This window comes from Tyto alba, unplaced genomic scaffold (genome assembly GCF_018691265.1).
Source record: "Tyto alba isolate M040663 unplaced genomic scaffold, T.alba_DEE_v4.0 Super-Scaffold_40, whole genome shotgun sequence".
Lineage (NCBI taxonomy): Eukaryota > Metazoa > Chordata > Aves > Strigiformes > Tytonidae > Tyto > Tyto alba.
The window spans coordinates 15,271,900-15,285,901 of NW_024881316.1; the positions used below are offsets into that span (position 1 = coordinate 15,271,900).

At 39.9% G+C, this 14,002-nt stretch overlaps 1 long non-coding RNA gene across 1 annotated transcript; it reads right to left on the minus strand.

Moving 5' to 3' along the window:
* Positions 1 to 1,470: 1,470 nt before the first annotated feature.
* On the minus strand, positions 1,471 to 13,030 carry LOC122154518. Its single transcript, XR_006166472.1, has 2 exons — positions 12,813 to 13,030; positions 1,471 to 2,339 (listed from the first exon to the last, which is right to left on the minus strand). It is a non-coding gene; the product is annotated as an uncharacterized LOC122154518 (long non-coding RNA).
* Positions 13,031 to 14,002: the final 972 nt, after the last annotated feature.

Below are 14,002 nucleotides of genomic sequence, written 5' to 3' on the forward strand. Positions count from 1 at the left end.
TTTGGGCTCGTTTTCTCCTGTCTGACATATATTTCTTTCATGCATAGAGCACAGCTGTAGAACCCAGAATATGCTATCACCTGGTAGCAGCAATCTAATCTGAGAACATGGAGTTCCAGTTCCTGCTCCAGTTAAAACATTTTAGGAGTAGGAGGAGTGGATGTCCAGTCCACAGAGGAGCTGGATAAGGAAAAAAGGATCTTGAATTTCTTGCTCCCTCATGGGTGACAGTTCCTGGTAAAATAGACTACTGGGCAAAAGGGGACTGCAAGGCATCTTCTGTTTCACATTCTATCTCCCTTTGTGGTGTTTTGGGGTAGCTGGGAAACACCTACCAGAGCAAAACACATGGCTGGAAGAGTCCCTGGTTTACTCCTTTAAGGGTGTATACGAGCTAGATGTCAGGCCATGGTCAACACCATCTGGGCAGAGTGTGTTGAGACAGACTTGGGGCAATTAAGATTTCACATGAGATTTCAGGCACATTCAGAGTCCAGAAGAACAGTTTAGTGGCAGTACTGAGGACTCAGATTTCACACTTAGAATTATATCTGCTGAAATACTTTGGCACTTCTAGCCTTTGCCTGATTTTTCCAACTCCAGTTGTACCATGATATATTTTATTCTCCTTTAAGTAACTACCCTGCAAGGATATTTCAATATCACTAATTCAGTGCAGGTCCTGAGAAGTACCATAAATAACAGATGATATAAAAAATTGAATATTTTATATTTTGCATAGTTTTATTATTTGATATTAGTTGACCTTTAGGTACAGACTCATTCAAGCTTCTTTAAATAACTGCACTTTAGATATTATTAAATGAGAAGGGAAAAAAAAAACCAAACTCTTAAATTTAAAAGAATGCTATTAAGAATGAGAAGTGTTCAGTAGATGGAAAACACCAAGATTAAGGCTGCCTTTAGATATGTATTACAATAATAGACAATACATACAAGATTACATTTACTTTATAGGTGACCCCTTCCCACTTCAGCTCAAGGCATGATTTGTGTTTGTTTCATATACAGAATTTCAGTATTTTATAGTGTCTTCTTACCATGTATTCCATACAGTATTCAAACCTTTCTCTGAAGTCAGAGTTATTATTTTCCTCATGAGTTTTTCTGTGGTGCTTCTTTCAGTGTCTGAGGGCTTCACAAATGGTAGTCAGACTTCTGAGTGATATCTGGCATGAGCACAACCCAGCAGGAGGACCAGAAACAAGGCACAAAGACTTTAAAAAATAACAATATATCCTCTAGATGTGGATATTATTGCAACAATTTGGGCTTATTGTAATGTCATTTTTTAGAGACCTCATTAAATAAAATCTCCTTTGTTCAAAGTAAGTCAGCTTACTGAGTAAGTCTGGTGGGTTTCAGCTGTTTCAAGGAGTTCCCAAAACTTCTACAAATGAGACCACAAATTTTAACCAAAGACTCAAGACAAAGAATAGGACAACCAGATAAAAGCTGTTAAAAATGTTATGTTATTTATTCCTGATACTCTTGGGAACTGTGTTTTCAGGCATGGACAGTAAATACTCCAGGACAGAACTGCTTTAACAATGACACCATCCTCTCATTCTCTCTGTCTATTCATTGTATCTTCCATGCCCTGCAAGACATGGGATATCAGCTATTTGCTTCTCATTTCATACTCCCGAAGAGCTGATTCATGCAGTTAAAAACTGCGAGCCAACATCCTATTCATTTAATGGCTGTTTAGCAGCTGTTCACATTATACCATCGCAGGCTTGCAAACATACACTCACAGAGCATCCTTTCACAGATCCCAGTATAATTCCTCCTCCCTAAGACTCCTTGTTCCACTTTTCCTGGTGTCTGGCTTTTGCTTCCTCTGTCTTGGTGCATGTTTCTCTATGACTCGGCATGGCCATTATGGCACAGGCTGGGCAGTGATTGCCTAGGAAGCCACTCTGCAGAGAAGGTTCTGGGGGTCCTGGAGGTGTTCATGAGTCAGCAGTGTGCCCTTGCAGCAATGAACATCAACCACATGCTGGGATGCATTTACAAGAGCATAGCCAGTGGGTCCAGGGAAAAGTTTACCCCTACCTATTCAGCAGTTGTCAAGCCACATCTGGTGTATTGTGTCCTGGCTTGGGCCCTCCAGAACAAGGAGACTGGCAAAGAGAGTGAGGTCAGTGAAGGGCTACTAAAATTAGGAGAGGCTGAAGTAACTGGGTTTGTTTAGGCTGGAGAAGAGAAGGCTAAGCAGAGGCAGATCTAATCACTGTCTTCATTCAGGAAGAGCCTGTCTTGCATTAGGAAGAGTGTCACCAGCAGGTTGAGGGGGGTCTTCCTCCCGCTCTGTGCTAGGCAGAAACCCAAAAAAGAAAATTTCAATCCAAGTATTTGTCATTAGTCAGAAGTAGCTAAAAACAGGTGATTATAATCACTGTCAAGTAAGGAGGAATTTTTGTCCCAAATCATGCCAAGAAACCAAACTTGGTGTCTTTTTACAAGTATTTGCCTCTCCTCCTCCATTCTCTGTGGTCTTTGTATGTTCTTGCATACAAGTGAGAAGTTACTAGTGTTGCAGAAACTCTCAAATAAATAACAATAAAAATAAAAGTTATTTTTCAACACAATTAACCAACACTCTGCAAACATACAAACGGCAGGTTCAAATGTCCATGAGAGTAGAACAAAACTATTACCAAACAAACTCCTAGGGTTTAATGACACCCAAAACATTCAATCACTCATCAAAAAAAAAAAGGACTTTCAACCTTAGGGAACTTCTTAGGGCAGCATCCCAACCCATAGGAACCTCAAGGAGTTTCCTTAGTCAGAGTCCCAGCCCAAGGGGAGATCCCGTACCTGCAGCACGGTGCTCCAGGAGGGACTACCTCAAAGTGGCTCCCCCAAGGGACTCCATTTATACCCGAGCCAAATCTGACCTGTGGTCAATACCAGCCCCTATTGGCCGAGGACCCCAACTACTGTAAAGCCCTGAGAACAAGGGCATAGGAAAGGTTCAACAGCCAGGAAGCCACATTTTCATCGGGTGGGTGCACCTGCCACAACTAGTCACAAGTTACTAAAACAGGGACTGAGACAACCTGTGGTGCCTACATTCACTCCTCAGGCAACTGATGCTGGGCACTCCCAAAAGGCAAATTAATGAATGGGATGGATCTTTCCCTGACACAATCTATACCTGTTAGGTTTATATAAATTTTGGTCATGCTTTGTCTCAGCTTCCTGTTGTGTCAAAAGCAATAAAAGAGAAAAGAGATAGAAAAAAAAACCAACCAAACAAACCCAACCCTGAATCTTCTCCAAACAAGGAAAGGCATGTGCAGTCACTTTTCTGAAGCTATCGATTCCTTAGCCCACATCACAAGCACTGACAGTGAAAAGCTGCAGAATGCAGAAAGCCCTCCTGAATTTCAAACTTTCAATCTCAATGAGGCCTTAGACATACTTTTATCTTCAGTGAGGGAATGTTTTTCAAGACATAATTATGGAAAAACTACTGTACTGCCCTTAGAAACCTGGAAAACCCCGAGAGTCCTATGTGCACTGCTATAGAAACCTCTAAACTGCACATGAGGAAAGTTTGGATGCTACCTGTGTTTCCTGCTCATGAACAAACCAAAATGTTGCAACCCATTTTTATTTCAAGGTTGATTTTCCTTCCATTGATGAACAAGGGTACTTAAGCCAGTGATGTCAATGAGAGAACAACATGGATTTTGTGCCATCTCCTCCAAAATTTCTGCTCCATCCACCATCCAAATTGATCCTGTTGTATTCAGAAGTATTTTTCCTTTTAGAGCTCTGTGCTGTATAATTGTGTAGTAAATCTTGTGCAGGATATTTGTAGCTATGCCTCAGGCAAAATTCCTGGAGTACTGAGATGACTTAACCTGGACTCCTGAATAGATCAGTGTCGCATTGACAATACTGCAGTCTTAGCACTTCATATGGATTAATGAGCTCCAGATTTATTTACACTCCTCAGAGTGTTGTTTTGGGTTTTTTATAGACAGCATCTGTAATGTTTGATGCACTCTTGCAAAACAGTTCTCACAATTCTATGGACTAGAAAACAATGGAGATTTTTGCAAAACTGGATGCCACATAAATCAAATAAATATTGCAGTAAGTAGCATCCATGGCTGTACACATGGTTTCTTCGTAGAAGTAAAAAACTCATGCTTCAACACTTCTGAAATTTCTATCCAAGGAAGCGTATTTATGATGAGGAAAGGGTGAAGCCTCTGCAAAATTGATACCTCTTAAAAGTACAAGGTACAGTCCCATTAGGGACTAAAAAAAGGAATCTACAATGCAGACTTTAAGCCACTAGCAAGTGTAATGTTATATACTCTCAGTGGTCTATTTTGTTTAGAGCAAGAGCCCTAAATCTAGCATAGCACAGAGTTTCCAAGCACCAATATACTCAAGCCAGAAGGAGGTGATCAAAACTATAGATATACTTGCACAGAAATTGTCTTTGCTTGACTCTTCTTCTCAGATGAAAATCAATATTCCTTGCACTATTTCTACCCTTGTGCATTGTTCCTCCCAGGATGGTTAGTGCTGCCAGTGGCAATGCACGCTTATTGCTACTTTGCTTGTTAGGAATTTGCAAGGCAGGTGATGGGTCTCATAGTAAAACCTATGCAGAGAGCTAGACTCAGTGGGTCAACCAGAAATATCTAGAGGTAGCCTATGTAAGTGGATACCTCTATTATTTTGATTTTCACTTACTATTCTGAATTGAAAATTTTGCAAAAAGGCAATAATAACACACAGCTTTAAAATCAATGAGCAAATCAGCAAATCATTGTAATTATAGTGCAAAATAATATGTCTCAAATAAAGGCTAGCAGAAGATTTTCTATTATGTTCCAGCATACTAAAAGAGGAATTCCTCAGGGAACTATCAGAGAAGAGTTTTATTTTAGCATTCCAGTGGATAAGGACTTCTCATTTACGTTTTTTTTTTCTTGTACACTGGCAATAAATATACATATGAAACTGTTACCATTATGACAGCCCTTAAAGTACACTTATTTGAAACTATCTAACAAAGAGATGTCACATCTTTCATGACAATTACCTCAACATAGAAAAATAGTGTTAGCAGAATAAAAATTTTAATATTTAAGCAGATTATGCAGTGTTTGAACAACACAGTTAACAAACTGGTTATTAAACTTTTATTCAGAAGTATGAAAAATTCACTGTGCATTGTTTCTACTATTCAATTTCTCTTTGACTGACAATATGGAATTTGGCTCATGCAGTAAAAACCAGACTCAAACAATGTAGTTTATAAATGGCAGGTTTAAATAGAGGGTGCAAAAAAAGTCAATGTAAAGTGAATTTCTGGACACGGATTACATTACAAAATTCTAAAATAAAATGTACAGTTGAAAGATATGTTTTAGTTATCCACAGACACAGAGCAGTAACAATGATGCCAAATATAATTTCAGAGCTTTTTCACCGTGTCAGACTTCCTCTTTCTTCCCCACATATTGTACTAACAGGAATACAAATAAGCTTAGACTTGTGCTTGATATGCCATACTATTTTTCACCTTCTTTTAAATTTAAGTTTAACTCTGATTTTCCTATGTTTAGAATACTTGCTTTGGGGATAATGTTGTGACTATGTAGTTATCTTCCTTAAATTAGCCTAAAGGTGCACTTGGAAATAATGTACTTTAAAATTATGCCTAGTTTAGCTATGTAAAAATCAAGCTAATCAAGAAAAATCAGTATTTCTTATGAACAGTAAAAAATAAACCAAAGGAACCACTACTGTGGGTTTTTTCTTATCCTTCAAGATGTGAAGTCTCAAACTTAATTTTGGTTCTGATTTATCTCTGACTGGCTCCTTCGTACTTTAGGGTTTTTTCAACTTTGTGGACAGAAGTTCTGGCTTCTTCCTGAAACAACGAACAGCATAAGACAGAAAGATCATATTGCCCAGGAAAACAGCTCTTACTACCTGGTAATATACGACAGATTGTCATTGCTACCTGCACTTCCCAATATTTTCCTGGATATATACCTTAAGCCCTCTTCTTCTACACATTTAATTTCCTGGTCGTTATAAACTCACATACAGATATACCACACGCCCCAGTCTCTGGCCCTCTCCTAGTCCCTATGAATAGGCCTTATAGAATAAATAGTTTCCATTTTTTTTTCTAATAGATTTTTACTAAAACTTGTGACACATATGTTCATACTCAGGAAAGCCAAAGTGAAGGGCTTATAGTTTGTCCTCCACATAATTAACTGAGAGAAAACATGTGGTTCTAGAGAAAGGGTGCTGGAACCTGAGTAAGAAACTATTTTGGGAAACACAAGAGATGGATTCAGATCCACTTATGTCTATAATTGTGTCCAAGTATCTGCCTCTACAACCACCATCATATCATCTGCTACAAAAGGATAAAGGATTAAATCAGGACTGGGTAATTTTACACATCTTCTGATAAACAGAAAGGTAGATACAAGTAGGGGCAAGTAACTAGAGTTTGGTTTTACTGTTGATTTTTTTGTTTTTTTGTAGGGAGTAGAGGAGTATCATTGGCAGATAAATAATAATAAAAAAAAAAGGACAAAAGGAAAACGAGGAGGTGGATTTTGATCTGAACAAACCTATTCTTTAATTTTAAATACATTTGCAATAAACCACATGTAAATGAAACTCCAGAAAGTTGTCTGTAGTCCCCATTTATTCCCCAACAGACAGGCACAGTTCCTAAGGTACATACTCTGTTCAGAAAGCAGAGGCTGAACCTCTGCTCTGATTCGGACAGAGTAGACTGAAATCAGTAGGCACCTCCCAGCACTGCCTGCAAAGATGTGGAATCAATCTCTCGTTTTCTCACATTTGGTCACTGTTCCATTTGGTAAAACAAGAGAAGGTGCCGACATCTTATCCCAGTCCTTACTGTTCTGCAGGTAGCACCGCTCTGTCTATATCAAGTCACATGTAATTCCAATCACGGAAAGGATCTGAAAAGGATCTCACAAAAGAAAAAGACTGGTGGTCAATGCCCCCTAAGACCCTGGTTTGGGCACGGAGGGGTCACACAATAGGAGACTCTGGACCTTCATATCATAGAATCATAGAATGGTTTGGGTTGGAAGGGACCTCTAAGATTATCTAGTCCCAACACCCCCAGCCATGGGCAGGGCCCCCTTCCCCCAGCCCAGGTTGCTCCCAGCCCCGTCCAACCTGGCCTTGAACCCTTCCAGGGAGGGGGCAGCCACAGCTCCTCTGGGCAACCTGTGCCAGTGTCTCACCACCCTCACACAAAATAATTTCTTCCTTGTAGCTAATCTAAATCTACCCTCTTTCAGTTTAAAACTGTTACCTTTTGTCCTGTCACCATACTCCCTGACTAAAAGCCCCTGCCCAGCTTTCCTCCAGGTCCCCTTTAAGTACTGTCAGGCCGCTATAAGGTCTCCCCGGAGCCTTCTCTTCTCCAGGCTGAACCACCCCAACTCTCTCAGCCAGCTCCTCACAGGGGAGGGGCTCCAGCCCCCCTGATCATCTTCATGGCCTCCTCTGGACCTGCTCAAGCAAGTCTATGTCTCTTTTATGTTGGGGGCCCCAGAGCTGGACACAGCACTCCGGGGGGGGTCTCACAAGAGCGGAGTAGAGGGGGACAATCCCCTCCCTCGTCCTGCTGGCCCCACTGCTCTTGATGCAGCCCAGGACACAGTTGGCTTTCTGGGCTGTGAGCGCCCATTGCTGGCTCACAGTCAGTTTTCCACCCACCAACACCCCCAACTCCTCCTCCGCAGGGCTGCCCTCAATCCACTCCTCACCCAGCCTGTATCTGTGTTTGGGATTGCCCCGACCCACGGGCAGGACCTTGCACTTGGCCTTGTTGAACTTCACGAGGTTTGCACGGGCCCCCCTCTCCAGCCTGTCCAGGTCCCTTTGGATGGTCCAGTGTGTCAACCACACCACACAGTTTGGTGTTGTCAGTGAACTTGCTGAGGGTAGACTCAATCCCACATCAATCCTTGACCTTTTTCATAAGTGAGAATAATTACACTTTTCATGAGGGAAAAGCTTCAAAAAGAAAACCAAAAGACTCATAGAATTTTAATTTGTGATTTCAGCTTGAAGTGTTTGCTAAATTCAAGATAGGTTTGAAACTGGTTTTAGCAGTTGTGAAATTAGGGAAGGATTACAAAACATTCCCTTGTGTGTATCACGTTATGTGACTCCACCTTCTCTTCTGTGTTGTGAGACAAGCATAGGCACCTTTCTGGGGTTTGTCAGTGCCCAAGATACAGAATGACAAGCTTTAGTGTTTTCAAAATCTCTGCTTGCAGAGAGTGAACCTGGGAGCAGACAGGCAGAGGCAGCGGCCACAGACCCAGACTGGGGGGACTGCTCCCTTCAAACTCACAGGCTTACAGACAGAGCTGCTGGGGAGCATGGATGGGCTAAAATCTAGAAAACTATTCTAAAAGTGTGGTATATTCTCTCATGGGACTTACAGTGCTGACTTTGCCTCCTGGAAAAAGAGGTACTGGAGGAAAAAAAAGATGTCAGAGGCACATTTTTCTGGGAGTAAAGAGTCTGCCCCGAAGTCTTCAGAAGTAGAAAAAGGAAAACCACCCATCCAAACAAGGGCTTTCATATTAAAAAGCTGAGGAACCTATACATCTAAACAGATACTATCAATTTATTTTCATCTAAAAACCAATAATTTGTTAATTGGTGCTCCCTGTTCAAAAGGAAAATGTGAATTTACTCTTATAAAATGGGAATATGTTTTAAACACAGGCAGTTTTATGACATGATCTAGATATTTTAAGGAACTAGAAGAGAGTTTTCCTGTTCTCCAAGAATACCTGAGAGAGTATAAAAGCATTTCAAAAAGTATTTTTAACAGAAAATAAAGTGGATGTTTAAATTGCATTAAATGGAATAACATTGTTCCTTACAAATTCATAGAAAACAATTATCTGAGACTGTCTGGCATGCAATAAAAATGCTTTTCAGCACACTTTCACTTATATTGGCACTGCTGCGATATTTACATACACAGTAATTTGTCTTTATGGAAGGCCTCAATTACCCAGTGCCCATTGGTTTGCATATATAATTTTGCTTCCTGAAACACTGACAAAGATAACCACCTGGGAAGTTGAAAATAAATTTCAAATGTAAGATGACTTGTTTAAAGAGGTAGACATTTCTGAAATTTTGCATCTAGTTGAGTAACGGCAATTTTGAATGCTATTATTTTTCCCTGAGATCCTACTTGAAGATGTGAACTACAAGGAGACGCTTTTAAAAGTCTTGTTTTGAATACAGATGAGTGAGAACCATTTATACAATATGTATCTGAAGGTCATTTAATTTTTTTCAGAATTAATTCATAACTCCTTGGAAATGATATTGCATTCTAAATTAATGTCAAACATCCTAGAGTACTACTGAAAGAAGATTCAGCTCTGACTATAGAGGTTGTATAGTATTACATTTCAGAAACCATTTTCTGTTATAGCACAGGAACATGGCAAGAAGAAATACAAGCAGAGCAGCTGTAAGTATGTAAATGTATATGCGAATGATAACATTTAAACTAAAACACTCCATCTGAATACTCTTTACTAACCAGATTTTAATACTGTTAAACTAGTGAGTCTATTTAATTTGTTTAACACATGGACCTTTGAAAGTTTGAGTTCATTTTCCTTTATGTATCAACATTATATTTACATAAAAATCCCTGAGCCAGGCTGCAGCTTCTGCTCTTTGAGTTTTGTTTGGGTAGTTAAACATGTGTACCAGTTACGCACTGCAGTGCATTTTTCTTCTGGGTGAGAAAACCACGTTAATTTCTGTTTAAAAATTAACAACAAAAGCAAACAGCTCTAAAAACCCTGTGGAGACACATCCATCTGCTTGAGGTAAGAATAATCAAACTGAAGATATTTTGCAGAATCACTGTAACATGTAACAGAACAAAGATGTAAATTAAGTAGTTCATCAAACCCAGATATTTTCTGCTCCTTCTCACTATATATATTCATTGCAGCTTATTATTTTTCCTAAAGTATTCTTCATTTCAAATTGTTGATAACTTGAATTGTTTTGCAAAGGCAGATGCTGAATTATATATTCTGAACTATTAGGAATTGCAAGGACAGGTAAAATTGGATCAGCTTTCATTTCACTTCATAATAATGCTGAGTAGTACCAGTGAGGACTTGAGTCATTGAAGAGCTTTGCTCAGTATTTTAAAGAACTGTGACAGAAACATTATTATTGGCATGAACAGAAACTGTATGTGGAGGTCTGGATGTGGAGCACCAGAAGGAACAGAAGAAGGACCATAAGAGTGGTGCGTGTTGGTGTCACCTACATTGGCAGTTCATGGACACCCCAGGACAGCTATTTACAGTTTCTCAGGACAACTAGAAATCCAGGGACAGCCTACACCCAAATTAAGTTATTCAAACCAGTATGGGTTCTTACCAGGGTAGGAAGATAAAGAAGAGACTGGAGCCCTTGGTTGCCCAGAGAAAGGATGAAAATCCTATGCACTCACAGAGGTGGGATAGGAAGGAGAGGCAGAAACCATGAGCAATTCCTAAAGGACACAAAGGACACTTCCAAGCTCAGCCATCCTCCCCAGCCCAGGCAGTACAGCAAGGATCTGGAGTTGATGTCCACTTGGAGACACCTGCCCTGGTACTTATGAGAAGCAGAGCAGAAAAATGCAAGTGAAGTAAGATTTCTTTTAAAATAAAACATTTTCCTCCTATAAAGGTTCACATGGATCTTGTAGAAATACTGCAGCAGAATTATTTCCTACAGCATAGACAAGGTGATCCTCCAGGTCACCAGAGCAGTAAGATGAGCTCCCTCATGGAAACAACAGCAATAAAAACTGTCATTGAAGTTGCTCAAGTTTACAGGGGGAAGAGATGGGTAAAGATACGAAGTGGTTACCTGAGGAATTCTCTCCCTGAGAACAATACACAGCTTTTGAAATGTGGTCTCCTAGGAACAAAAGTGCATAATCAGTGTCTAGCTATGCATAGTTCAGTTAATGTTGTTAAGGACTTAGTTGGGAGAACAGCTGATGAAGAGTGCTCTTCTCCATAATTTCCAGGAGTTAAAGTTCCTAGAACATTGCTGTGCTGCTCAAGAGCTGAAGAACTGCCCACAGCCTTGCCATGGTTTGCCTTGCTCTTGCTTCACATTCAACAACCTGTGTAAATTGATTAACTTAATTTCAGAGGCTAGAGAAATACCTACCTCCATTTAGTGCATTTATTTGTCAGATATCATTATGGTATTCAGTCTGCTTCATTGAGAAGTACTTTTACTATTTGCCTATGGAGTGCTACACAAAAGTTTTTATCAGTAAGTAGAAACACCCTTTACTTGAGGCTGGTTTGAGACTTAAGCCAAGCAAGGAGGTGTCTAGTGCAGTAGCAGCAAAAGAGCCCTAAGAAAGATTTTTTTGCCAGACAGTCTTGGACCTACCGCAATTCTAAGGCTGCTGTGCTTAAAAATGGTTAATCTTCCCATGCTGCAGTGTTGCCTGTGACAGCAGCAGCAAGTGGTGCCATCAGTGACTTTGGAGTGTGAGGTGACACCTCCTCTTTGCAGCCTTTCCCCTGCCACCCCTCATGGCACCCCCTCCCCTCCTGTCACCCACCCCATCCACCAGCTTCCTCCGCCTGTGTGGCCACTGCCTGCTGGGGCAGCACGGACACATATGCAGCACCTCCACAGGCAATTTAAGAGCAAACTGGTTGTTAATGGGCTTCACTGCACTGTGTTAAGGCTCCATTTCTTTTCAATCAAAACATTTTATTCCTTCAGGGGTTTTGCATTTAATGCGACAGGGAGTTCAGTTACTCTGCAGCTAATAAATGTATGCTACTACTCACTGTTGTACTGAAGAAATATACTTTGGTTGTTCTGCATTTCAAGGCACACAGTTTGCTTAAATTCACCAGCACTTATTTTCCCAAGCCTGTTCTATATTCTTTATGTACTTACATGTCCCCTACTTCTCTGCATTATAGGGATGCTTGCCATAAAATATATTTCCTTGGATTCCAGTATCTTCAAAACACCTCAAGTATTTTCGCAGAACCCATTTTATTTTCTTCCTAGTGAAGTTTATTAAAATATCCACTGCTACAGGCTGTAGTACGTAGAATGGAACTGTAACTCATACTTAACTACCTTTTTCCAGCCATGCTACTGATAGCCAAATAAATTTAAACTCTCTTTTTGACTCTGCTGATTTTTGTGTGGTGTTTCCCTTACTAACTGGGGTCATTTCTTTAATATCCGTAAGTGTTCTTACGGGACAAGTGATTAAGGATCACTTTTAGCCTCTCACAATCTTATAATTACTAGTGCCTGTTAGGTAGCAGCAACTGTGCTCCTGAAATACATAGTACTTTTCTATTAAATTCCCCAACATTTTACCTTAATTACTCCCATTTTGTCTATTCCACTTTCCCATTACTTACCAATGAGGCAAGCAAGATTGATGGTACTTGGCAACTACCATAAGGACTTCCCTCCAGGGTTAATCAATTCATAACTCTGAGCATCACCTAGAAGCTACAGTTCTTGCCTCTTCTGCAGAAAAAGAGCTGTGAATCAAACACCGCACATGTGCCTCGCAGGGATACAGTCAGTTGATTTTCTGTTTCCCCAGACCCGGGATTAACCAGTCCAGGTTTTGTGACCACTTCCCCCACTCCCTGCGTGGCACCCATGCACCATGTGGCTGTCATTCTATTTCCACTCACCTTCTTGGTGTCAACTCTGTGTCAGCTTCACGCTCTGCATTTCAGCCCTTGGCTGTGCTTCAGAGGCCAGCCTGTTCAGTCCCTAACAGAGAAGGAAGAGACACAACTTGATTACCATCACAGAAATAAAACAATAGTATATTAAAGATGCTAATCTCCTAAGAGAAGAGCATAATTAAAAAAACAATAGCCAAACTAGACAAATTTCAACTGAAATTCTCTGAACATTTTGGAAAAGAAAGGGTATCTCACAAAACAAGTGGTTTCTCCATTTCTAGATGCCTCCACATCAGGACTGGATGCCTTCTGAAAGGCTGCTTTAAATCAGACTAAAACTGTGTATCAGTATGAGGCAAAGTGTGTGAAATGCTTTGACTTCTGTAGTGAGGAAGTTAAACCAGACTAATGTCCAATTCTTTCTTTAAAATCTTTAACCTACCTAAATTTTCTACATTCCTAGCCTTTTTTTCAGAGTCCTTGATTACACTTCTGGTCATTATGAGTCCTGCATCCTGCATATCTCTTGGCCAAGCAAATTCATTTTGTTTAAAAGAAATAGGTAGTGACAATAACAAAGAAACAAAATTGCCACTTTCTAACTTGATTGCTGATTGTGAGGACCTGTCAAGAAGAAACTGAAGAACCTGCATAACTGGAAAGGTTTTTCCATTGCTTTATTTGAAAATACTTATCAGTATTATTTTGAGGACAATATTAAAATAAGTAAAAAACAGAAGGGAAATGAGGGCATAGTTTAAGCATCGCAAATTATGCTTTGCTTTATTTCTCTTTTCTGTTATTTGTATTGACTACAATTTTAATTAATGTGAGATAGCGGTAGCTAGGACACTTCTTGAAGACTGTTCAGGGTATCTTTTAATTTCTGTTTTCATGGACAGAAAATTGAAGCAAATGAAATATGATTCATATGAGAGAGAGTCTTGGATGGAAATAAACACATACTGTGTTCCCAGTACCTATGTGACTTGGTTACTTACAAGATACAGAGGAAAGAGATCCATAATGCGAGGAAATAAGCAACAGAAGCCAAATGGGAAAAAAAGGAAAAGAAATAACCTCAAAATCTGATATTGCTCTATGCTTACCATCAGTTTATTAGCTTTGCAAATTACAATTTTGACCTGATTGTTAACTTTCCCAAACAATTTGAAGTGTGTGTCATCTTTTTT